Raw genomic sequence first — 27,790 nt, forward strand, 5'->3', positions numbered from 1 at the left:
AATTAAATTGTCCAGAAATTTAGTTACCTCGCCATAGATTAGGCTGTCTCTATACCTGCTGTTGAATTCATGCTGTCGAAAGAAATCAAGTGAAACAGGTACTCAGCATAGGTGTATAACCTTTGACATAGCACAAGTACGACTACCGCACTAAACTACCTAATGTTTATGCAGTCTGTAGAGCACAGGAGTTTAAACAGGTTATTCAAGCAATTGCAATGGACAACTGACCCATATATTTTGCCAATGCAGGTAATCTTCACCCCTGCTTTTTTCCTCTTTGTATTTCTGCCCTTTTAAATTACAACTCTGATTGTTTTCATGGTTATTACTTTCTCCTTTCTCTTCCCAGCATACATCATTATTGCTGCAGTGGCATTTAAGGACAGGTTGCTTACCTGTAACTGTGTTTCTTTGAGTGGTCATCCGTGGATCAACCAATTGGGTTATACTGCAACTGCGCAGTACCCAGACAGAATTTCTAAAAGCTTTAGTGGTTTGAAATTTAATGGTAACCCTGCCCTCTCTCCCTTGGGCATAAAGGCGCCGTTTGTTGACAGGCTCCTCAGTTCCATGGCTGAAGCTGCAGCCTTAGAGGAAAGTGGCATGATCCAGAGGAGAGGAAGGGTAGGATTGTGATAACCACTCAAAGAAACACAGTTACAAGTAAGCAACCTGTCCTTTATAGTTTGCAGTAATAGCACAGCACTGTAGCACTATACATTATGATACTAATGCAGCCAAAGCTGGACTCCATCACCTATAGACTACCTGCTTACCAACAATTTATACCATACTTTTAGAATGTTTAGAAAATGTTAGACATATTGACTTGAGGGCCTTGAAAAATAAGTTAGAAACAACTTGAAGGTACACCACAACAACAAAATAGTGAACATCCAAATACCTTCTTCAACTTTTTCCCATTTTGGTCCAAAACTGGAACACATCACATACTGTCTTGCTAGTAAAAGCGTGATATTCTTATACCAAACCAACTTCCTGTATTTCGTAGGAATCTACATATCTTTAAACCAGGGGTTATCAGTATGAGCGTAAGTTGGAATGGATCCAAGAAAAATGTTAGTGTTGAACACTCTTTTCCCTTCCCCTGCCACAGATTTTGGCAGAGATGATTCCTGAGTGATCCAATGATTTTTGCCAAGTTTAGTTTAATTTAACCACTTCTCTTTACAGTCGAACTAGAGATAATGATATAAAAGCAAACTCCAGTCAGTTAAACAAACCAGTAAGTTGGCACCGTGTGTGAAGATGGCTTGTTTTGAAACTAAACAGCCTTATGTGTGATTGTAATTCACGCACATAATTTGTGTTATTACAACAGCTTATGCATTTTCCTTATGTCTGTTCATGCGCTCTATTTCTTAGCATCCCATTCTATGACATTTAAAAACCTACACGTTATTGCATAAAATCTTTGCAAGCTGACAGAAAAGTGCTATATTCCCAAGAAGCATCATGAACTACAACGTAATATTATCTGGTGTAAGAGGTGTTTTTTTCAAAAAATTATGCTAGGAACAAGAGGTGAAGAAAGTAACAGATGCACAAGAACAGTGCATCAATCTGAAGAATCTACATTGAGTATTTTCTAATATCCCTATTCTCAACATTAACAAAGTTATTTATCAAGAAAAGCGATCCCAGGTTCTACAGAAGGGGAAGCACATTTCTTGACCCAAATGGGCATCACACATCTCAGTGTTGCCAAAATCAGCTAGCTGCCTAAGGAGCTGAGTGTTTATGTTGCCCGGTACACCATGCTACCTTGACAGCTAGGAGAAATGTAAACTGGGTTTGATGGTCATAACCAAGGTTTAATTTGCTTTCAGATCTGAAAGGATGTCTGATGCAGAGTCTCAGCTCAAAAAAGAATCCAACATAGCTATACAGTACAGTGCAAGGCATTTTATCCTTTTTGAAAGCCATTCAAAAGACCTGCTCCCTCCTGATTGACTAAGGAAAATTCAAGCTAGAATCTGGGCTTTTGTTGGCTGGGAACTCCTCCTGACATCAGAGGTAGATAGAGTTTCCTTCATGGCAAGAAGAATAGAAAACTGTCATTGGCTCATTTGAAGCTGGAACTGTTTGGAGCGCCGCCCAGGCTTAGGCATAATCATATGGTTTAAGGCAATGTAAAAAGTCTGTGCTGAGAAGATGGGAGTTTAGAATAGGTGACAGCCCTAGAGACAAAGATGAGACTTATGTAAATATAAACAATTAAATAGAAAACCTATAACACAATCCAAATTTCATTGAGGCGCATCTTCTATCCGATATTTTTGAAACACCTGGATGGCTTTCTTGGAACTTGATCTTAATTACACTTTTAAAGAGGATTTCTTGGTGTTTGCCTTGCTTCCAGCAGTTTCACAAGTATATTGGAAGCTCAGGAACATGTCCATGGTTGCCTTCCACCGATACCCCAGTTCTTGTGAGTCCTCTCCCTCCTTGTTCATTTATTAACAATAAAGCATAAACCTGAATCCAGACACAGGAGAGTCTCCAAAGTATTTTGTCAGGGCAAACCACCATCGGTGAGGGTGTGGGGTTATTCTGTTGTTTTAAAGAACATTTTCCTTTTGACCTCCTGGGGCTCTTGGGGCAAGGCAGCTGATTAGATTAATCATCTCTGGAGTTTCCAGGCTTCTGGCAGTTTTGGAGATGTGGACTTGCACAAAATCAGACCATTGAAGTTCGGCAGCAGCAAAAGTGTGTGTGTGTGTGTGTGTGTATAATTTTACAATTAATAATAATAATAATAATAATAATAATAATAATAATAATAATAATAACTTTATTTTTATACCCCGCCCCATCTACCCGAAGGGACTCGGGGCGGCTTACATGGGGCCTGGCCTGATAAAACAAACAAATAACAGTAACAAAGCAATAAAACAATTATCCCAGTAAAAAACATCAACATCAATAAAAACAATCATTACAATCAACAAGCAGGATACAGTGTTAAAAACAGGAGACTAATTCGTAGATCCCAGGCGAAGTGCAGAGTGTTACAAAAATGGGAAAAGGAAATTTCACAGTTGAATGGACAATAAAGTGCGGTATAAAATGGCAAGACAACAACAATGGGACTATTATGGAATGGACAGATAGATCAATCCAGCAACAACTAAACATCGAAGGCCTTTTGGAAGAGCCAGGTTTTTAAGATCTTCCGGAAGGAGAGGAGGGTAGGGGCCTGCCTGATCTCTCTAGGTAGAGAGTTCCAAAGCCGGGGGGCCACGACGGAGAAGGCCCTCTCTCTCGTCCCCATCAACCGTGACTGTGAGGGTAGTGGGAGCGAGATAAGGGCCTCCCTCGACGAGCGAAGAGAACATGTGGGTTCATAGAGGGAGATGCGGTCTCTAAGGTAGGTGGGTCCCAAACTGTTTAGGGCTTTGTAGGTGATAACCTGCACCTTGAATTGGGCCCGGAAAATAAATGGCAGCCAGTGGAGCTCCTTAAACAGAGGCGTTGAACGTGCCCTGTAATTCGTTCCAGTTAAAAGCCTGGCTGCCGAACGTTGTACTAGTTGTAATTTCCGGGCCGTCTTCAAAGGCAGCCCCACGTAGAGCACATTGCAATAGTCCAGTCTAGAGGTAACTAAGGCATGGACCACCATGGTCAGATCAGACTTCTCGAGGTATGGTCGCAGCTGGCGCACAAGTTTTAGTTGTGCAAAGGCCCTCCCAGCCACGGCCAACACCTGGGCCTCAAGTGTCAGCGCCGAGTCCAGGAGGACCCCCAAGCTGCGGACCTGCGCCTTCAGGGGGAGTGCGACCCCGTCAAGCACAGGTTGCCACCCAATGCCCCGATCAGACGTACGACTGACCTGGAGGACCTCTGTCTTGTCGGGATTAAGTCTCAGTTTGTTCACCCTCATCCAGGCCAACACAGCGGCCAGACACTGGTCCAGAATCCGAGGGGCTTCCTTGGATTTAGGTGGAAAAGAGTAGTAGAGTTGGGTGTCATCTGCGTAGAGATGGCACCGAACTCCAAAACTCCGGATGACCTCTCCCAGCGGTTTCATGTAGATGTTAAAAAGCATGGGGGACAAAATAGAACCTTGCGGGACCCCACAGGTCAATGGCCAGGGGTCTGAGCAGGAGTCCCCCAGCTTCACCAACTGGGAACGACCCTCCAGAAAGGACTGGAGCCACTGCAGTGCAGTACCCCCAAGGCCCATCCCAGAGAGCCGCCCCAGAAGGATACCATGGTCGATGGTATTGAACGCCGTTGAGATGTCCAAGAGAACCAACAGGGTCACACTCCCCCTGTCCAGCTCCCTGCGGAGGTCATCCACCAAGGCGACCAAAGCCGTCTCGGTACTGAACCCAGGCCTGAAGCCAGACTGTGATTGGTCCAGAAAATCCGTATCTTCCAAGAATCCCTGGAGCTGAGAGGCAACCACCCGCTCAAAGACCTTGCCCAAGAATTAATTCTTTACAGGGGGGGTCAATTTTTTATATAACAATTCATTAGCATGAGGCCAATTTGACATGTTTTTATTTCCCAGAACAAAATTTTAGGCCCTAGAGGGGTTGTTTTTTTAAAGATAAAAATAAACAGAATTCAAATTCTGAATCAGTTCTTTTTAAAAAAAAAAAAAAAAACCCCTGTATCTCCTTGAACTATAACAGCAGAAGAAGTGGAAGAAAATGTGGCAAAACTGCCACCCACACTAGGTAGGCTGGGGGCATTTTAGGCAATAATAAATTGGAAAACTGCCCCTCCCCATGCCTCAAAACGGCCTGGAAACCATTTGGGGACTGAGAAGGCCACGGTTTCCCTACTTGCATTCCAGAAAAGTTTCCTTCATTGTATTAACTTCAGTGAACCCTCTGTGGAGTGTAGCAGTAAGGTCTGTGCAGAGTATTTGTGGCAAGAAGAAATAATGATGCATGCTCAGGGAGCAATTCCCCTACAAAGATCATCCATCCTTTCTGGGATTTCATCTCCTATAATTCCTGAGCACTGACTACCCTGGTGATACTTCTGGAGGTTTAAATCCAACATCTCTGGAAAACCAGTGTTTGAATATATCTGTCTTAGAGGAAATTAGACTGCTCGTTTTATTTTTTTACATTGCTTTCAAGAATGGTTCATATCAAGCAACTTAAAATAACATTTGCATTACTTATGTTCTAAACTGCTCTTTTCAAACAGGAGGGAGATCTCCCTTTGGATCAGGAAGCAAAATATCTTATGCCAACTTTGTTCAATTTTCATATACCATGATGTCATGTTTTCTTTCAGAATTCACTGTGCATTATTATGTAGGTATTTTTCAAGTATTCTTATCTGAACAGTTGTAAACAATGACTCCATAATTCAGTCACTTGTCAAGTAACTTTTTTTAAACGAACAGCAAACAAATGGGACTAAAAATCTCTGAGCAAATTAACTGTCAAGTCACCGCAATATATTGGGACAAAAATGAAATGTCATGCACTGTTTTTCAGCAAATTGGGACACAAATGCAGTTTAGCATAAGTGATATGCTATGGTTTTAGTAGGTTCGGCTCATTCAGGGTGGAGAAGCACCAAAATTCTCATTGGCATGAGAAGTACACACACAACTCTGACCTCAGTTTTTACCAAACTCTCAATACATCAGAATTCTGGTGTGAGAAAATTCCCCAGAATTTACACAATACCAAGTTCTTTAACCTGATGCATGAGAATTAAATGCAAATTTCGAGGTAAAATGAATATTTAAACCCACATTATGAGTTGATTTTTTCCATTTATCAAATAATGCAGGAATGGAAATGAATGCAATAATGGGTAAAACATAAATCAAAATCTGTCAGACCTAAACTCTGTTTTAATTATGCTTGGAAGCCATCTCAGAAGGGCCTTGTACTGAAAGACAGCATTTGCATTTCATAAATAAATACATAAATATTCAGATACAGCAAAGAAAGAAGTATGAGTTATTGCTATTTTATAAGAAAAGCAATCCCAAACTCAATGTTCCGATAGGTGTTTTATGTGACTTCATTTCAGGTCACTTACAAGGCAGCAAGACACAAAATGCTACAATGAGAAAGTGTGGTTCCCAGAGGAAACATTTGGGAGTCACTCTTGTAATGAATTAGCAGCTAGAGGAACACCTGCCTCCAAAGGCAAACAGAAATATCTCTACAAATGTTCAGCATGTCAAGTGAGAAAAATTGATTATTACATACACAGGGAGAGAAGAGAAATTATTACATTCAAACAAAAATCCAAAGGCAAATAGAAAGAGCTATGAAAGAAATAAAAGACAAAAGTCACCGGAAACTGTATTGACAGCCTCTATCCTCCTTCCCACCACACCATTATAATAATGACAAAAAACCATTATACAAGATGGCATGAAACAGACTTAATACAAAGAGGAATTCATACAACTGGATTGCTGTGAGGTTTTCCGGGTTGTGTCCATATTCCAGAAACATTCTCTCCTGACGTTTCGCCCACATCTATGGCAGGCATCCCCGCAGGTTGTGAGGTCTGTTGGAAACTGGGCAAGTGGGTTTTATATATCTGTGGAATATCAAGGGTGGGAGAAAGAACTCTTGTCTGATTGAGGCCAGTGTGAATGTTGCCATTGGCCACCTTGATGAGCATGTAATGGCCTTGCAGCTTCAAAGTCTAACTGTTTCCTGCCTGGGGGAATCATCTGGTTATAAACAAGACGATAGGTAACCAGATCCTACTACAGTTCTTTTATTTCTTTGGCTTAAACTGAAGCTTAACCCATACCATCTAAAGCGAGATCTTTTCTGTGGTAACGTGCAGCTCCACTGGCCAACATCTATAAAGCTCCCAAAATGCAATTGACTAATCTCTTGCTTGTGTGAATTCCAATCCCAAATAAGTACGGTGAGAGGTGGCTGTTCTACCAACCACTTCAATCAGATTCCAGGATTTAACTACAATCAGCCTTCTATATCCATGGATTCTGAATCCAAAGATTAAAACATCTTTGATGTTCGCTGTCTAGATGAGAAAGAAGCAACTAAATTGATATGCAGATTGTCTTTTCAAAAGGCATCCATGAAAAAATTAGATTCAGGTGGGTGGACAGCTTTTTAAAAGACACTGCTGGCTTAATGTTAATTTTTTTTCTAAAGAACTAGCAAGTGTATTATAAAGAAATAATAACAAAAATTCTGTGTTACCCACTTATTCTCTATCATAATCTTTTAAACTGAATTCTAAGTGCTCTGATATATATTATTGCAGAAAAACAAAGCATTTAAATCTGAAATAAACATTTGGTGTCTCTCAGGCAGTTTTAAAAAATAGAATGCAATTTGTTTCTTCCCCTAATCAAACCCTTAATTTTACGTTCAAGAACGCATTAGTTTCATAGCTGCTTTGTGACTTTGGAATCATTAACTACACAAATGTGTGGTATTTGTATAGTATTTTTATCATCTAGCAAAAAGCATACTAGTTTAACTAATTTACAATGTTGGAATGAGGAAGTGAGGAAGTGGCATCAGAGTGGGTGATGAAGCAGCTGCTCCCCCCGGTGGCCAGAATCGAACATCCCCTCAGGAGAAGGTTAAAATTGCCTTTGCGTCTGTCTGTCTGTTGTCTCTGTCTCGGTTTGATGAGTTTATGGGCATTGAATGTTTTCCCTATATGTACATAATGTGATCCGCCCTGAGTCCCCTTCGGGGTGAGAAGGGCGGAATATAAATACTGTAAATAAATAAATAAATAAATAAATAAATAAATATCTTTATTCTTCCTCTTGCCATTCTTCTTTCATATATGTCATAAAGGTCATTCTCATTATAACCATGACTTTTAGATCTAGCTTGTCAGGTTGGGATAGAGAAAATATGTTTGGGAGGCAGTACGTACCAACAGATTTCAGCATTTTGTTAATGGAAGAGATCTATCTTCAATAGGAACATGTTTTTGGTTCCCTTATTAATCTTATAAACCAAAACTCCCATCCATATTTTTCTCATTTCTCATTCTGTTGTAAAGTGTGACGTGATTAATGACCATGGCATTCAAAAAATACCTTTTAAAAATAAGTGATCCTCATGAGTCAGCTGGTGATAGTCCAATAGTAGTCACCAGTTACTCGTCACTACTTTATGGAATTAAAATAATAAAGATTCATTCAGGTACATAGGATGCTTTCTTGTGATATTGAGAAATCTGACCCCCAAATTATGAAATGTATAAAAGTATATAAAATATGGGACGTGACTCAAGCTGGGACATAGTTAGTGTGTGCGCCCTTGCCTCACAATGATCCTTGTTATGGAATGCCTCACGAATGCTGTCGGGACACACCCAGACCCCTTTCCTTAATTTCCATAATCCCCTCACAATGAACTGGGAGACACAGGGGAAGCACTCAATGAATTTGCTTCAGAATTCCTGTGTTCGTTTCTTGCTCCAGTTGATAAGATTGGGGACATCTGTGGAAAAGATCTGTCACCCATGCACCAAGCAAGCCTCACCCATTGAAATGGCCATCATCCTCAAACACCCATTGTGTAATCTGGACTAACCCCATTGTGCTCACTGGAGCCAATCCATTAAGCCCATCATGGACTCATTTCTAAGTGCCACACCGTGTTCCTTTCTTACTGCGCCCCTCTCAGAGGCCGATCAATAAACGGATTGACACTTCAAATGACAGTTTATTGAATTTCCCACTATCACAAAGAGCCAACCCAGCAATTACATTGAGCCACTCAGGATGCAGATCCTAGTTTCTGTAACAATCAGGAGCTGGCACATGTTTCTTGAATAGTTTTCAAATGAAACAAAAATGCTCTGTATTTGCAATTGCGGAATGCCAGTTCTTTGAAAGGCTATCTCTGCTGACATCCTGTCTGGCCATTGAGAATAAACCTCTGATTTGCCTTTTATCCATCTGAGTCTAATTTAGCCTTCTGGAAAGGTAGACATGCCAGGCCCCCAAAGCTCTGATTTTAGAAGAGCAGAAATCACTTAACACTTGTATTTAGCTATGGATATGTCTATATGACACAGAATAATTCAGTGTAAATCAGCCCTCAGAGCAGCCCTGGATTTAGCATGTTCATGCTAAATCAGGGGCTGTTGTCCAGACATCCTGGAACCACATCTACTCCGCTGTGCTGTTGCTGCAGTTGCATCATCACTTGCCACACCACTGCCCAGCTAAGCAATGGAGTTTCATTTGAGTTCCTGGCCATTGCAGACACCTCTTCTGATGTCAGAACATGAGATCCACATGACCAGAAAGAAGTGAGAAAGTAATCTTCCTTCCTTTTTGTTGGTCATGAAGGCACCCTGTTCTGACATCAGCAGAAGCACCTCCCAACCAAACCCATTTGCCAAAGGCAGAACATTTAAACTTCACTAAGTGAAAGTTATGCTTATATTGATATTTGCCAAATAAACCTTTGAACTGCCAGATATGGAGGAGTGAAACAAACCCCATATCTATTAGAGTGACAAATCCTAATCCCTGCAAACTGAGATTGCATTTCTATATCCTTGAGTCTCTGCACTAATTAAGCTCTATTATATCATTGAGTTAAAAAGAAAGAAGTAGAAAATCCAAAATTCATCGTGGCCAACTACATAACCTCCAATTCCATCAAATGCTTGAAAATCATTTTTATCCAAAAATGGGGAGCTAATCTTCTGTGGATGCAGATGGACATATATGTCTGGCTGTATATATGCATCCTTTTATTGGATACTATATGATTTGTAATGGCTTCTAACCAAATAAATAATTGACTGACTGACAGCTAATTGAAGGACTTCAGCTTTGACGGTCATTACACCCAGTTCCACATTAATTATAATTTAGTGGATACATGAACTGCCAAAACTCTATGCAAATATGTGGGGTGTGTGAATATATATATATGTGTGTGTGTGTGTGTGTGCATGTACATGTACATACACACACACACACACATACATGCATACATATATTGAGCTCATTCTCATGTATTCAAATTAGCTGCAGTTCACAGAGGAGTCCCATATAATACTTCTAGGACAGTGGTTCTCAACCTGTGGGTTCCCAGATGTTTTAGCCTTCAACTCCCATAAATCCTAACAACTGGCAAACTGGCTGGGATTTCTGGGAGCTGTAGGCCTGGGGACCCGCAGGTTGAGAACCACTGTTCTAGGATAATTCAAATCCCATACAGATCTAAAACAGGGTTAAAAACAGCTTTTCCACTTTTGTGCATAATAATCCATTTCATATTCTTGTGCAGAGCTGGCCCTAGGTATTTTTCAAGTGTAGGCGAACAGAATTTTGCCCCCCCCCCCCCAAACCAATCACTGAAAAATAAAAGCGTCGAATAAGCAAAAATGTTGGATAATAAGAAGGAATTAAGGGAAAGCCTATTAAACATCAAATTACATTAAGATTTTACAAACTAAGCACCAAAACATGTTTTACAACAAATCAACAGAAAAAGCAGTAACAACTGCGCCCCCATATGTTTTGCACCACAGGCAACTGCCTAATTCGCCTCATTGTTGGACCGCCTCTGCTGTGGCTATCAAGAGTATTAAACTTATGAAAAGCATGGACCACTCCAGTGAAAAGCCATTGGTGTTTAAAGAAAGTTACTTGCTCAAGTTTATGTCTACTAAGTAACCAGTTAAGGATTTCTGTAGATTTGCCAAATATCACTTCAATAATCTATGTAAGTCCAAATCTATGTAAGTCCAAAATCAGAACTATATCATCTGCATAAAAGACGCCTACATTTTTCTGTGTTCTCACTTTAACTAGAAAATAACAGTTGTCTACTCCATTGTTAATCTGTAAATGAATAAACAGATTAAGAAGAAGTGGGGCAAGTATACACCCTTGCATTTATTCAGTCCTTTTGTGACTGCTGCAGAGCCTGATAGATGTTGACATTCGTTCTAATTTACAAGGATGTCTCAGAATGTATGGTCATTATATACTTTAGAAGCTTTGGATCAATGCCCATGAACTGTGGTTTGCTCCAGAGGCAGTCTCAATAAATAAAGTCAAAAGCAACTTTCAAATTAATAAAAGCACCACAAATATGCATCACTGTTTCAGCCACATATTTATCAATCTGTTTCAGCATAAAGCAGTTTTTTTAGAGTTGACTGACGTTGGTGAAATCCAGCCTTCAGAACATGGTCCTCCACCTAGTCACCCAGTGTTTTGTGAAAATTGCTAGTATAGATCTTCCCTGCTAACAGACTAATCCATCTGTATATTGGTGGATTATTTCTAGAGCCCTTTTCATAAATTAGAACTACAATACCTGTAGATCCACTCGGAAGTAAAATGCCTGAAGGGTCAGTTAAACAAAATAGTGATGCAAATATTCTTCAACCAGCCAGAGAATATAGTAGAAATGTCAGATGGAAGACCATCTTATTTGGGAAAGTTTTGCTTTTTTAAAATTAAAATTAATAACGTAGACCTACCACTAAAAGCCTTTCCAACAGTGTTTCCTAATATACTGAATTCAGTGATCAAAAAACGAACTAGGACAGTTGGCTCATTAAATGTTCAGTCCATTTCAGTTCAGTCCTAGAACAGTAGAAGATCCTTTTCCAACTTTAAAGGTATAACCTAGAATTTACTTGAAACTCCTAATCTCCCCATTCCCCCCTCCCCAGCAATATAGCAAGGCAAAAAAAATCCCCACTTTTCCTCATATCAGAATATTTTTCATTTATTAATCTTTTGTAGCTATTGCATATTGTATAAAGTTGGAAGACTATTGCAAAAGAACTACTTCTGTAATAAGATTTTATCACTTTTCCTATCTGCGTTTGCAGTTTATTGCAGACTTCATCAAACTATTTGTTACCCCTTTTCATTTAATAGTCCTTTGATAAGTTAACAAAGAATCTTCTAATTGTGCATACAGTTGTAGTGTTAATTCAATACCAGACACTTGGACCAAATTATTCCTTAGTCAATATAGATCTTGTGAATAAAGCTTTTGCTTCAAATCAGATTGTAGCAAGAGGGGGAATAATGTAAATATGTGTTACCAATGGAAAATGTTTTGAATGTTTGTATAATTTTGTGTAGCACGATTTACAATAATTTAGAAAATACAAAAAATCTCATATAAAAATTGTAGCAAGAAATCACAGTTTATTTGATGTAATAATATCTCATCAAAATCTAAGCAGTCAGGAGAGGACCTTTGTGGTTGAATTTGAGATGATCCACTGAAACACTGTAATTAGCATTTCTAAGTAACAATTTTCTTTCTTTCCCCCTATCTGTTTAAACTGCCTCTGCATTAAAATGTAGTGGACTATTTTTCTTCATGAAGCTGTAATTATAGCAGTAATTATTCTGAATGTCCAAGAGATTATCATATTAACAAAGGTTTTTTTTATATTTATTGCAGTTCAAACAAACAGGACAACACAGATGATGCTATGCAAAAGATTATGATGTGCCAAAGGCAAGTTTTGTGGGTGATCAAAAATTTCAGGCCTAGGATTTATAAGCTTTGGCAATTCCACTACTATCTGACTTTGGATGAGATGCATATCTTTATTATATTACACATTATAGTATGAAGCCAATAGTGGATTTCCTTGAGCGAAAATCTTTTCTGGTTGGATATGTTGTGACACTCAATTTTTGCAGATCTTTCTTGGCCAACATAGCACCCATCATCATATTATTTCTGAAAGCCAATGCCTGGCACGTGGGACAGAATGAGATATGGAGAGGATGACACAAAAACTGGATGTCTTGGAGCAGAAGCATTTTCCACTACCCTACCATTCCTCCAGGCATGAATAAATTACTTGCTCATCTACAAAACCCTCGAGAAGAGAACAAATGCTAAACTGGCACTTATAAGTAAGCATATTAACTTATTGTATCAGTTTGTGCTGAGGCTGCAAATTCACCGTTTTTACTTAAGCAAACATTCTGTATGACCGGAGAGCCTATGTTTGTTCACTTGCAAATGCCAGCTTATTCCAGTACTTACCTACATTTTCATACTGAGCTCAGCACTGTCTAGAATGTTCATTCACTTTATAATTGCCCCTCCTCTGCTTTCTCTCACTTACTTCATGAGAACCCAATGACTGCAGGGAATCTCCACAGCAATTTCAGCCTTCTTTTTGTTGTGTGTAGACACTAAGGTAACTCAAGAGTTAGATTTCTGAGTAGAGGGGATAGGCTAGCATGAATAGAATATGGGAAGAACCCATTTCACTTCAATACACAGTAGAACACTACCTACACATAGTAGTACACATTACGGTTGCATCTACATTGTAGAATTAATGCAGCTTGACACACCACTCAATGCTATGGAATGATGGGAGTTGTAGTTTTATGAGTTCTTTGGCCTTATTTGTTCCAGAAAACTACAAACCCCAGCATTCTATAGCCATAGCAGTTAATGTGCCGTCAACTTGCATTAATTTCACAATATAGATGCAGCCTAGGATAGAGAAAGAAAAGAGTTCTCCAAAGTTGGCAAACAAATGCATAAGAAAAAAGAGGAATCTTAATTTCAAACTGAAAAGAAAAAGAAAAATCTAGAACTTCAAGAGTCTTTTATAGCAATACAGTGTCCTTATTTAGGGCCTCCAGGGCTTAAAGGCAAGGTGATCGCCAAAGACAGGATGCCCTTAGGCATTGCCCTTTGGCAATAGCATGAAGAACTCCAGGTGTATTTATACTCTCACTGCTGACACAGGAATGAAGCTTGGCTCTCTACAGCTAAAGCCATTGTCTAAGGAAGTTGCAGTAAGTATATGAACTTGTCCTAACAGAAATGAGCTTTCTACCTGAGTTATAAAAACACTATTTTATTTTGAAAGCAAGGGTCAATTTCCAGCTTCTATCGAGAAATGTCATAAAAATATTTATCCCAATTATGCATTTCCTGAATATACCTGTGAATAGGTTGCCCTCGTGTATAAGTCAAGGATAGGTTTAGACACAAAAATCATGGATCTTATATGGCCCCTATATAAGTTGAAGGTCATTCCGCAGAGACAGAAAAACACCAGTGCTGCCTCAAGGGGCCAGTCGCTCCTTGCTGTTGCTGCTATTTCCCCACCTAGCATACAACCCCCCCCCTCCCCCCAAAAAAACCAAAACAAAACCCAGAAGCAGTGCCATGGGAAACTTTTAGTTTCTCCTGGAATAGTCTAAGTTCTTGCCTTTCGTCACCCCACTTGGAGTAGGAGATGGTTCCTTTTAAAAAAAAAAGTAAAGAAGATTTACATTGACTAGTTGATCAGTCGACTCAAGAGTTTTTGGGTCAATTCTTTTACTAACATTTCCATACTGATACATGAAAAAGCTGTCCCTAATTTGGTAAACCAGATAAGAAAAATAGTCAAATTATTTGTAGTGGCCCTTAGACTTTAGTAAACCTCATGACTTTTCTTTGAAGTTTATAAACAACACGCTGTCTTGCTTCATGCTAGCAACTGAAAGCTATCTATTCTGATATAACCCAGCAGCCAAAATGCACCCAAATTAAAGCTCATTATACTATGATTGCCGTTCAGCTTTTTGGACATAGCTACATAGTCAGTTTGAAGAAGATCTGGGATACAAAGACATTTTAGATTAAGGTAATCTAAATTAGTTTGCATGACAAGATTCATACAGATGTAATACTTCTACAGGCCTACGTGTTATATTACTTCAAAAACATAGGTGGCCTAGTTTGTCTGAGATGGCACTGTTTACTAAGAATCATATGTTTAAGTATAACATTTTATTCTAAACACACCTTTTCTTTTAAAATTCCAACAGAGAAAATAGCATGGCAGAAAGCCAATAGGCTGAAATGCTTTTAGATGTGGTAGGATTCAATTGGAAGGACTTTTTGACACTATGGGTAGGAAACACAAAAAAGTGACTCCAACGTGAATTTGCTCCTTCAGATTTTCGTATGGCCTGCATGTATTACTATCAGAAATTACAAATGACCAGCTTACCTTCAGGGAAGTGTTTAGAGTAATAGTACATTTCTACTAGCAAATGGCTGTCGTTAGTTCTACAAATTAATTGAACAAATTGTTATTGTTGCTATTTCATTTATATCCTGTCTTTCTCTCAATAATTGGATTCAAGATGGCTATTTAAAATAATATAAAAGTAAATATAAAATGCAAGATTTTTTTAAAAAAACAATTTATAAGTTTAAATATTAAATATTTAAAATGCACTAAAAGGTAATAGATATAAACCCCTTTTTAAAAAGCCCTTAAAATAGCAAGAAAACTTTCCTTGAAAAATTTTTTAATTCGGTTTCTTTCTTTCTTTCATTTATTTATTTATTTATTTATTTGCTTTGTTTTATGCCCCGCCTTCTCTCCCTCATTGAGGGACTCTGAGCTGCTAACACTCGGCAACAATTTGATGCTGTTCAGCCCAAAACAATAATAAACTCAAGCATATCTAAGTCAAACTTACATAAAAGTTTTAAACAGTTCATATAAAACAACAATACATGATAAAACAGCATTAAAAACCAGCTCAGTCTCATTGCCCTAGTCAAAATCCATTGCTATTAACATGATTATTCATTTTCTTTCCCAAAAGCTTCCTTCCAGAGGAAGGTTTTTATTTGCTTTCTGAAGGACAACAGAGAGGGGACCATTCTGATGTCCTTAGGGAGGGAATTACAGAGCCAAGGGGCCACCATCAAGAAGACCCTCTCTCTCGTTCCCACCAGTCATACCTGAGACAGAGGTGAGACTGAGAGTAGAACCACTCCAGCAGATTGTAGTGTTCGGGCAGGCTCATATAGGGAAATGTGGTTGGATAGTTAGCACCTTGAATTGTGCCTGGTAGCAAACTGGTGCAGTGCAGCTTCCGCAACAGTTACTTCTTGCATTGTATAAACAGTAGTCTATTGATGCTAATCATTACAACTATGAAACCAACTAACTTGTAGTACTTTTTATTACACTTCCAATACTTTTGCAAAGTGTAATCCCTTTAGGACTTGATAGGAAAAATCCTATCAAAATGCCTATAAAATGTCTTTTAATTATCTGTTGTTAAAAAGTGAGTTTTTACCAATTTATTAAATGCTACTTTTAAATTAATTATGCTCTTACTCATTATTGTTTTTTTCCCAATTGTGGCTTTATTATACCCTTATAACTCTCCAAAAGCAACACATTGTACCTACAACCACTGCCACAGCTTATGATCCTAGGAAACTTCTATGAAACACAGCAGACCATATTGGGGAAAAAACAAACCATTAGCTTTGTTTGATTACAACTCTCAGAATTAGTCAGCCAGCCTGGCTATTAGCCATTCCATCTGGGGGCATTCTGGGAACTAAAATCCAAAATAGCAACTCTTCCAGGCCCTAGGCTTGATGGGCTGATGGTTTCATTCACTATGAAATGGCTGTGTGTGTTCCAAGTATGCTCTGCATTTGCCAATACAGTATACCCAGTTTGGGCCCCAGTCAACAGAATTCTGGGTGGCATAGCAAGGGACAGTGGGGAAGAGATTAAAACCATAATCAGCCAAGATCAGAGTTTATCTTAATGTGTTTGTGTCCACAGGAGCGGGATTTTATGAGTAGCTCGCTATTGTTTCCAAAATAGTGATAGGACTTGAATCTCCCACAGGAGACTAAAAATATCTTCCCAAAAGATGTGAACAGGGCCACATGCTCTCTTTCTATTTTTAGTTAAATTCTTTTTGCTCTGTAGATAAACATGTCTGATTTTGCTGTGCTTGATACAGAAAAAAATGGGGGAAAGGAATGAGGGTCCTCCCATTTCTCATGCTCTTCCAAAGAACAAACTGGAAATCAAAGTGAGGGTAAGAGAGAGCACTATAAATAGCTAGATGCTTGGAACACAACCTCTTGTATTTTATTGGGAGAAAGACATAAGGACAAAATAATTCACAAAGCTGAAAAAACTATTCCAGTCACAATCAATTATTTTGTACCATATGAATTTTACACCTGAGTGTGCACCTTCTCTCTCATCCAAAAAAATAAATAAATTGAAAACTGCAGTTCCTGCACTGTATACCATGTATTTTGCTTTAAGCCCAACAGGTTTTGTGTGCTGTCAGGTCCTTTTGACCTTAAGACCTATTATAGAGTATCTAGGAAAGATGTGTTTGGGGTGAAGGGAGCCTCTGCTCTCCTCTGAGGCTGAAAGTGTGTGACCTGCCCAATTGTCATCCAGTGAGTGTCCATAGCCAAGTATAGATTTGAACCCTGAACTTCAGAATCCTGGCTGAATGTTCAACCTCTCACTAGCTCTCTAAAGCCATGTCTATGCTGACCCAGATATTCCAAGGTAAACTGCACCCAGAGCTGCCTTGATGCAGCCTGGTGTGTCCCCAGAACCCTTTTGTGTCCAGACAGATGGCTGGGCTGGTGCTGCCACTCTGTTATTGTCTAGAAGCAGCTCCCTGCCAGAGGCTTGTTGCGATGTTACTTTTCCTGGTCACTTGGCTGGGTGCCCTGTTATGACCTCAAAAGCAGCAACAGTGCCTCCGTCAGGAAGCTGGTTCTGGTTGACAACACAGTGGTGGGTCTGTTTGATGTGTGGACACTGGATAGGATGAATCTAGCTGATTCAGCTGTTCACACCAACGGAACACTGGGATTTCCTGGAGCCTCCTCTAGATTCTGATGTGAATCCCCTTGTGCCACATTAACAGCTGGATGCAACACTTCTGCTGTGAATATAACCATATGTTGTAGGAATTCTAAGATGAAAGTGAATCAACATGATTTGGTCCATTTAGACACTAATTACTAGTGAATTAGAAGAGAATACTCAGAAACAGAACAGAGGTCATTATTCATTCATTCTGAGTTCAGCTACAGAGTATCAGGTGAACTAAATTAAAACTCGCACTTTACCTGAGGAGTATTTTAATCATTGCCAGATTCCATTCTCAAACTACTGGAGAAAACACTTAGAGCTTTCAAGTTGGTGTATGGAGATATGACCCCACAGGTAGAAAGTTCACTGGCTCCTATGAAAACCCAGTGAGAATAAAGAAAAGGAGCAAAAAGTCAGACTCAGTTCTAACTAGCATGGCTACATTTTAATTTCACTAATGGGGCAGGTTCTTTAGAATAAGATTCAATTACTTTTTTTTTGAAAATGTACGGAGTATTGTTACAGTTTAACCCTTTCAGCTTGCAGAAAGCTGTGAGGACTATGCTAAACAAGAATGTTGTTTCCTTCCCTCCTATCGAAATCCCTTTTACAGACTCTGCTTTTAAATCAGACTGTGGACATTTATGACTGTAATGCAGGGATATAGAAAGCAATTGTGACTGGAAACTTTAATGTCAGTGTCACAGTGAATCCACTCTGGGCTATAGTCTGAATTTTAATGGAGTTAGGTGCTGAGCCAACCTGGATTGAGGGTGGGCTTCAGATATTAGGATGCTTAACTCTAGCTACAAGATGTTTTAGTGCTATGGCTAGCTCCTATAAAGTTCAGAATAACATCTAGTATTGATATCCTGTCCCACTAACATAGACATCATCAATTGCTACTAAAAGCAAAGTAGTGAACATGCTGTATGCTTGACCACTATATATTCTATAGACCTCTGTTTCCTCTCCAAAAAAACATCTACAGTCGCATGTATAGGGAACAACCTCCATATTTCATTATAGAATTTCACCATGTAATATACCCTATACTGGGGAAGGAAACTATGGTCCTCCAGATATTTCTGGATTGCAACTCCCATAATCTCTCTCTATCCACTATGCTGGTTGGATGTCTGGAATGAGGGGGATCGGGACAAAAAATCTGGAAGGTCACAGATGCACACCCTTGATCTACACACTGCTGGGAGCACTATATTAAAGCCTGTCCTCTATATTAGTGGAGCAGCAAGGCTCCTCTAGGTGTTAGAGATATGTTAAGGAGCCAAACTTATAGAGGGGATAGGGCTTGGTACCATGAGTACACTACAGAGTAGTTGAGCGAGTGCCCTTGAATCTCCCAGCCTCCCACTACCAAATGCATCCCACAGGTTTGTTGCAAGGACAAACAATTATACTAAACTTCTTGGTAAGCAGCTGGCAACTTTCTTCTTTTTCCCAATGTGTTAGTGGTCCCTGCTCAGCCATGGAGGCCACACACTCTCTCAGTCTGGATGCCTCACAGGTTGGTTGTGAAGATGAAAGGAGAAAAGAGAAAAAACTGGAGAAAGGGCAAGCTGTAACAAAGAACTATCATGCAAATATGAGAATAACAAATTATGTATATGTGAACAGTTGTGTATCTTGAGAACCAGATATAATAATTCCACTTAGTAGCCTTCTCCTGCTGGCAAAGGAGTTTGTAGACAATGTTGATCAATTCCTTCTTCCCCTTAAAGCCTCTTTGTCCCCTGGAACAGCAGGTGGTATAGCAGATCAGTGCAGAGGAATTGGTGAAAACCACATTTTTCTGTTTTCATCAATGGGAGCTGCATTTATGGACCTTCCATTAATATAAGGGGAACTTATTATCCAGGAATGTCAAGTTCCCAGGTATTAGGTCTTTTCTATTAGCTGGCTAATATTTTATTTCTAGCCTAAACTGTGCATTTATGAACACGGATAGGTTTGAAAAGTGTTCCCTGTACAAAATTATAGTCTATATTGAATTTTACAAAGCTGTGTCGAGCTTGGTGGTCTTATTCAGTCTGTGATACACATAAAGACAACAGCTGATTAAAGAAAAACTGTTTAATCAGAAGAAGGCCAGGGGCTGAGGCGAACAATTATATATGCAGCATTCTGTATTGTTTAACCAAATAACTGAAGAAACATTTAGCTTACCATGCACTGGGAGAAAATAATCAGCTAGATGTGATTTAAAATTGGTTTAAGTAAGTAAGCCCATATATTTATTTGTATAATTGATATATTCCAATTTATCATGAAACCATAGTCCACATTTGTTTAGCTATATGCAATACGATCTGTTTCCAAAGAGCCTTTGGTGCATCCATTTTCGGTGAATAGTGAAATTTTTCAGCCCTCTTGTCCCACCCCTGGCTGGTGCTACAAACCAAAGTGAAACTTCAAGGACTGGGATTTAGTATTGACATATCAATCAGAAAATCAATGGTTATATTCTAGTGCCAACAAGTTACTGAATTTAGGCTAATATCACCCAGTGTCATCTCAACAGTGGTTTAATTTTCTAAATTAGAGGAATGTTGTGCTGACAGAAAGGACTTCCATGGCAACCACTCTCCACCTGTGAATAGAAGCTCTTTCCATTCATGGACCAGCTTTATTAGAGCCTACCCAATACTTTTGCATTGTCAGTCTTCACACTGAGCTGAGTCATCAACCACTGAATCATCAAGCAAAGAAAAATCATGCAGTGAACATGCATGTGTGAGTCAACTGAGTCTGCTATTACGTTCAAGGGCATATCTGCAGGGAAGAACTTCATACACTAACACCCAGCTGGGAATCTATGCCTCATAGAAGACTGTGCTTTGAGATATAATTGTCATGGAAAATCCACACACTGGTATATGACTGTCTAATACAGAATCTAAGCACAATTCAACAGTTATGACTGGTACTGCTATTATTTACATAGTACATCACTATGCACATGCAAAAGGATAGAGGAGGAACAAGAAAAATGGAATGAAACTATGGACAAAGAATTTAATTCTCTTATTGAACTAGGAGTGTTTGAAATAGTAAATAAACCAAAGGATAAACCAATAATTGGATGCAGATGGGTTTACAGGAAAAAATACCTTCCAGACGGAACCTGTAAATTTAAAGCTAGATTAGTAGCACAGGGATTTGCCCAAAAACAATATGAAACTTATGACAACACATTTGCTCCTACTGCTAAAGCTGAATCTATGAGATTGGTCATTGCATTAGCTGAAAAACAAAACTATAAAATGAAACATTTTGATTTTGAGACTGCTTACCTTAATGCAGAATTGGAGGAAGAAATTTATATGAAACAAGCTCCAGGGTATGAGGTGAATAAAGAAGAAAAAATCTACAAAATTAGGAAGGCGTTATACGGATTAAAGCAGTCAGCTCGTAAGTTGAATCTGTGTATTCATCAAGTGTTATGTAAAATGGGTTTTCTTTACTAAAAGAAAGATTTATATAAAAATATATACAAACATAACAGTCCTTGGCTTTTATCAGCAGCTTTGAAATGACAAAACAAAATGTTCTTCTCTTCAAGCTCCAACCTTTCAAACGCTTTGGTTTCCAGACTCTCCGTCTTCAAACTCTCTGGTTTCCACTCCAATAGCTTTCCAACAGCAACACCATCATCATCACCATCACCTTCACAATAACATTCACTTCACTAACTCAAGATTTACTCAGTCTCTATTAATAGCACTCAGTCTTTAGCAGGTGTCTTGATTGCTACTGGTCATACATGGATAGGACATGATTCTTACAAACACTTATCCATTTTCACATAAGAAATGACCTAAATAATATAAAACTCTGACAGTCTTGCTCTGAGAAACTTCCCATTCAAAGTTAAATGAAAGGGAAACAATCAGGTGAAGGTGAAGAAAATGGAGGCAAGCATAAACAGGGAAAAAATTGCAATTATTGATGTTACATGTATGTATATTTAGTTAAATGTTTAGTATGATATGACAAGGAGATACTAAGGTACAGGAGGAGGAAGAAAATTAAGAACACCTATATGCACCCTCTCCTAGCTGCTAACATCTACTTTTGTTAATCTGCTGTTCAACATGTGGATTGTATTATGTCTTGTTTATTTAAGTTGTTTTAACAATTTTACTAAGTTTGTTAATGATTTGTTTTTATATTTCTGTCGACACTGACTGTTTGCCACTGTGTTTATTTTGTTGTAAGCCACCCTGAGTCCCTTTGGGGAGATAGGGTGGGCAATAAATAAAGTTTCATTTAATTAATTTCATTACTAAGGCACTTGGTATTTTTGAGGGACACTTTATACTCATTAACACTGATTAAGGAAGCACTTAGGATCAACTGGGGCAGTAAAACTATCATTCTTCCTTTAACTTTAACTTGATTAGATTACCAAAAGAAACCACAAAGGCACACAAAATGTGGGAATTCTAGATCTTTTCAATATGTCTTCTCAAAAGAAGCCAAGCTACCTGTGTAATGGCAAATCCAGAACTATGAATCCAGAACTATGGAATCCAGAAATCCAGAACTATGGAAATGGTGATCAGGTAACAAGTTCCATTCATGAAATGCTACTACTACCAGGAAAAACAGTAGCAGTTGTTCATGGCCACTAAGAAAGAGATTCTCAACATAATACATAAAGACAGCACCAGTGGTGATCCCTGCCCAGTGGAGGCCAGGAAGATTTCTCATTCTATCTCTTTTATTCAGTGCACCCTTCATCATGGGGTGGCAAACAGCTTAATGTTCCCTTTCTTCTTCTAAAAGTGGACATCAGCCTTGAAAGTGCATTCAAATAAGAGTGGGGAAAGTAAAAAAAAAAAAAAAAAACCTGGGAAAGAGCAACACTATTTCCTCTTGTCCCACCCTTGGCTGGTGCTGCAAAGAGAATCTGGTGAGATTCTCCCAGTGAGACATGTTGAAGGCAGGTCCCAAGGTAGAAGATGACTGCAACAATAACCGAAGCAAGTCTTGAGAAATAACTTTCACCTAAAAGCACAAATGAACAAAGCTGCCAATATCAGTTGCCTGGTAAACATTATGGGATGGTAGTGAAAAAGAAGTAATCTTGAAGAAGGCTTGGTTTTGAGGCTAGACAGTCAATAGGGTGGCAGTTCTAGCTTTGGCTTTATGAGAGTTTAAGTGGCGTTGCAGTGCAGACAGACAAGGATCACACAGACTCGGGTGGTGGCAGAGGAAAATCGCTCCTACCAATTTGCCAGCCCTGAGGAAGGGAAAGAGAACTGAAAATACTACAAATAAACTACAATATGATCTGACTGTGGTCCCAACACATTCAGAGCACTAGAGTGACAACTGAGCAAAGCAGCAGCAACATGAGTCACCTCCACAGTGCCCAGGCCTTGCCTGTGATGCAAGCAGTTAATGCACTGCTGCTGTATTTACTTCTTCCTTTGCCTTCTCCTGCCCTTCCCATGTCCTGGGTGAGAAATGGTGTTGTAAAGCAACTATGACTGACATTGCTTCCTCTATATGCTGACAGAGCACCTTCTATGGGTCAGCACCCATCTGGTATTGGGGCTAACCATATCTCCTTCTACCAACCCAATTGAGCCCTGAGACCCCCAGGAGAAGCCTTTCAGTCCCACCACCATCGCAGGCACGTTTGGTGGGAATGAGCCTTTTCAGTGGTGGCCCCGCGGCTCTGGAGCTCCCTCCTTAATGAGGTACGATCAGCTCCCTCCTTACTGGCCTTTCGATTGCAAATTAAAACCTTTTTGTGGAGCCAGGCCTTCCCAGATGAATAATAATAGGCACTGCCAGTCTGATAAATATTTTGATAATACTTGACAAATACTTGACAAATAACTTCAGTGGCCGGAGGTTATGGATATCTCTAAATGATGCTTGCTGTAAGTTTTTAAAGTTGTTTTATTTGATATGTTAATTGGGTTTTTATATCGAGATATGGTGTTTTAACTGAATATGTATTGCATTTGGATGTATTTGTATGAATTTTATATGTTGTATGCTGTTTTGAATCCCACCCATGGGAGAAAAGCAAGATAAAAATGAATTATTATTATTATTATTATTATTATTATTATTATTATTAATAATAATAATAATAATAATAATAATAATAATAATAATAATAATGCTGGATCTTATCACAGTAGAAAGACAAGGTATAAATATTGAGTTTTAAATACACTTTCTAAATTCCAGCCATTTAATTCTCCAATAAGGGTTGTACAACAGTTGTTCCATACTTTACGTCTTAGCTCATTATTGCATTTAGGGATGTCTGGAATATTGGTTCCTATAACATGATGAATTATTACGACAATAACTACTACTACTGCTACTATTCTCATTTATTAATTTATGCCCCACCTTTCCTCCCAAACTGGAATTTAAGGCAGCTTACAAATGTATTAAAGCCAATATAGATTTTTGAAAAATAAAAAAAATGTCATTTTAAAATAAAATTAATCTATAGAATTAAAACCATTTAAAACCCATTAAACAGAACATAAAAATCAACAAGACGGCATACTATTAAAAGCCCATTGAAGGCATTTCAGCCCCTCTAGAGAGCAATTTCCAATTGAATAGCTTTATAAAACTCTTCCATATAATCCGTTCTGGTATTCTAAATTACATTTATTACATTTGGTTGCTACACTCACTACAATATTTTCAGTCTTTTTGAATCATAATGATGATGTTCTAAGCATAGCACACCTTCCAGGCCTTCCTTGGTAAGATACACATTTTGTAAGTATGTATATATCAACTGTGACAACGTGTAAAAGTTTCAGTTCAGTTTCCCATCACATATAAGCTATTATTTGTGGTCAAGTATGACTGTCTTCCAGAAGTAGAGTCTTGGCGATGGGTCTATAATTGACTGTAGAGACCAATTCTGGATCCCTTTGGTCTTTCACAGTGAGGATGTACATTTCCAGATGGAAGGTGGTCCCAACAAGGATTTGCTTAATGCACCTTCCTCTTGGCACGTTTCTCCCTTTTGCCCTCCATTCATGTCTTTCTTTCTGTTTTTTTTGAAATCATTTTTATTGCAAGATTTGTAAGCAACAGTGTTACATTTTCTTTAACACACACACACACACACACACACACACACACACACACACACACACACATATATCATTTTTCTTGATACAATAAAAACCAAATTGACTGCTAAGGATGGTTAGGGAAGGGGAGGAGGAGGGGGGATCAGGCGAGGAATACGAGGGGAGGGGAAGGAGCAGGAGGAGAAAAAAGGGGGAAAGGGAGAGGGAGAGAGAATGGTTAATAAAAAAAAAAAACAAAAACAAAAACTGAAAAAAACTATAAACAAAGTTGCTATAATTTTCCTACTACTTCCAGAGTCTGTACTGTGGCGTTTTTTTTTCTTTTTCCTTTTTACGTTCTCCTTTATAGTTGTATAGATAACTACATTTGCCTTTTAGAATCGCCCTGGGGTTCTCAATGATCCAACTTTATATACATATTTATTTTTTCTTTTTGTAAATAATCTATCAGTGGTTACCAATTCGTTCTATTAATTGATATTCTGTCCTAGGCCATTTTTTGTGTAAGAATGTCCATGTTCATAATGTCCAATATTTTAGAGTTCCATTGTTCGGTATTGGGAGCTTCCTCAATTTTCCATCTCTGTGCTAATATAATTCTAGCCGCAGTCATAAAATAAAATATTAGTTTATCTGTGTTTTTATCTACGTGTAGATCTGTAATTCCCAATAAGAAAATTTCAGGTTTTAATTCAAATTGTTTTTGTAGAATTTTCATCATTTTTTATACACTTAGTACCAGAATTTTTTTTTACCCTTTTGCACTCCCACCACATGTGGATGGAAGTGCCAGTCTTCTTTCCACATTTCCAACACTTCTCATCCGTTTTTCCTTTATTATATAATGCCAATTTCTTCGGAGTCAAGTACCACATGTAGAACATTTTATACCAATTCTCCTTGATCTCCACTGAATATGCATACCCTAATTTCTTTATCCATAACTCCTCCCATTGACTTATGCTGATAGTGTGTCCAACTATTCTGGCCCATTTTACCATCACGTCCTTTACTTGCGCTTCTTCTGTTGCCCAAATAAGTAATTGTCGGTATAATATTTTTGTTAATTTTTTGTCTATCTGTAAAATTTTGTCCCAAAATGATTCTTGAATTTCAAATCCTTTCTTTTTATCTTCCTTGTATTCTTCTGTGGTATGCTTCGTGTGGCGACTACCACATAGGAATTTTTGTATGTAATCTGTTGCTATACTTATCCCATGTTTTTATCAATGCTGCCCTAACAGAGTGGTTTTAAAAGTTTTTTTCTACCTTTATTTTCCCTTTCCATAAATAGCTGTGCCACCCCCGTCTTCCCCTTCTAAAGCCAGAATTTTCTTTTTCTCTAGGAAGGCCCAGTCTTTCACCCAGGCCAATGTGGCCGCCTCATAATATAATTGCAGATCCGGGACTTCCGGTAGTGGCAACATGGCGGACGCACACGGTTGTTGAGGGCTCTCCCAACAAACCAACCTTGCTTTTCGCCTGAGTGAGCTTTGGAGGCTCTCAACCTCGATGGACTGTGCCTTTTCAAAATCCATAGCACTGTTGGTAACAGCTGACCTCCAGTTAGAACACTAAAGTGTCAAGGCTTCTCAGTTCTTGGTCTTTATGCCACATTTTTAAAGGTTGGCTTTAAGCTTACCTCAAAATCTCTTTTGCTGTTCACTGACATTCTGTTTTCCGTTCTTAAGTCTTGAGACAATGTGGCCAGCCCAGTTAAGTTGATGAGAGGATCTTTGCTTCAATGCTGGTGATCTTTGCTTATTCCAGCAAAGTACCAATCATGGAAGAAGCCACGGTGGTGCAATGGGTTAAACCCTTGTGCCGGCTGAACTGCTGGCCTGAAGGTTGGGTTGCTAAATTGAAGGCTACCAGTTCGAATCTGTGAGACAGGGTGAGCTCCCACCTGTCAGCTCTAGCTTGCAGCAGGATGGTAACACATCCGGGCATCCCCTGGGCAACGTCTCTGTAGATGGCCAATTTTCTCACACCAGAAGCGACTTGCAGTATGTTCTTAAATCACTTCTGACACAATAAAAAAACTAGTCATGGAGTTTATGGGTCTTCCCAAGAGATTTGCAAGATTTTTCAGAGGCCCATAATCAACATGACTGGTACTCCTGGTTGTGGGGAATTTTTCATTTCCCCGTAACCACTATGACTGGTACTCCTGATTTCACCTACATGCATCTGAAAAAATACATCTTTTCTAATAATTTTCTAGGTCCTTCAGGCAATACAGTATGCCTCCATCCTCTAGGAATGTTCTAGTTCCTCCAGGGTGATTCTATGGAAATTCCTATTAAAAGCAGTGCATTTTAGTGGGTTTCACAGCACACCAAGGATAATAACAAATCTTGGCATCCTGCACATATAGTACAACCCGCAAGGGATAACAGGTTGTACTGTATATGTATAATATCCATGCATAAAGAAGTTTTAAACTGGCAGGCAGGTATTGTGCAATTTATAGTATTTATTGTTTAATGTAGTTACTAAATGAATGTATACATTTTTTTTAATTTGATAGTCTGCTTTTTTAACTCTTGCGTTTATTTATTTTTATAAATAAGTAGTATTCCTTGGTTATATAAGATGTTTTAAACACTTGGGATGATTGGGAAGCCTGCAGAGATACTGTGTGAAGTGCATGCAATCCAAAACAAGATTTCATAACAAATTCCACTTTATCCAACCTGGATTCTTATAGAGGCCAAAGTTTAGCTTACAGCCTAAGTCTAATTGTTAGTCCCAGCTAAAATTCACTTAATGAATAAATAGAATGTATATGTGTTGACTTCCCAATTTTTCAATCAGTGTAATTAATTCAATGGTTTAATTTGGCTTGGGTTATGGAAATATTTAAGACTACTTTTTAAATATTTAAATATTTATTCACAAACAAAACACTCCATTAATTAAATTCTATGTACTTCCCTCTGATATTCATTTTCTAGCTTTCCTAACAAACAGATGAAAGACGTATAGGAAAGCATTGGAAATTAAAGTGCTTTAAGCTTTTAAACCATGAAGGT

General features: G+C 38.6%; 1 protein-coding gene across 2 annotated transcripts in view; it reads right to left on the bottom strand.

The window, feature by feature from the left end:
• adcy5 (adenylate cyclase 5) overlaps positions 1-27,790 on the bottom strand; it is a 296,120-nt gene that overhangs the window by 210,302 nt on the left and 58,028 nt on the right. The window contains exon 1 of one of the 2 annotated variants that reach the window (XM_062967409.1): positions 20,964-20,981. The exons of the other annotated variant lie outside the window; for it this stretch is intronic. The gene's annotated coding sequence lies outside the window, so the exon portion shown is untranslated. Of the gene's footprint in view, positions 1-20,963; positions 20,982-27,790 lie in introns of those variants that run through there. 2 annotated transcript variants of the gene reach the window in all.

The sequence above is a fragment of the Anolis carolinensis genome, chromosome 1, assembly GCF_035594765.1.
Source record: "Anolis carolinensis isolate JA03-04 chromosome 1, rAnoCar3.1.pri, whole genome shotgun sequence".
NCBI classification, from domain to species: domain Eukaryota; kingdom Metazoa; phylum Chordata; class Lepidosauria; order Squamata; family Dactyloidae; genus Anolis; species Anolis carolinensis.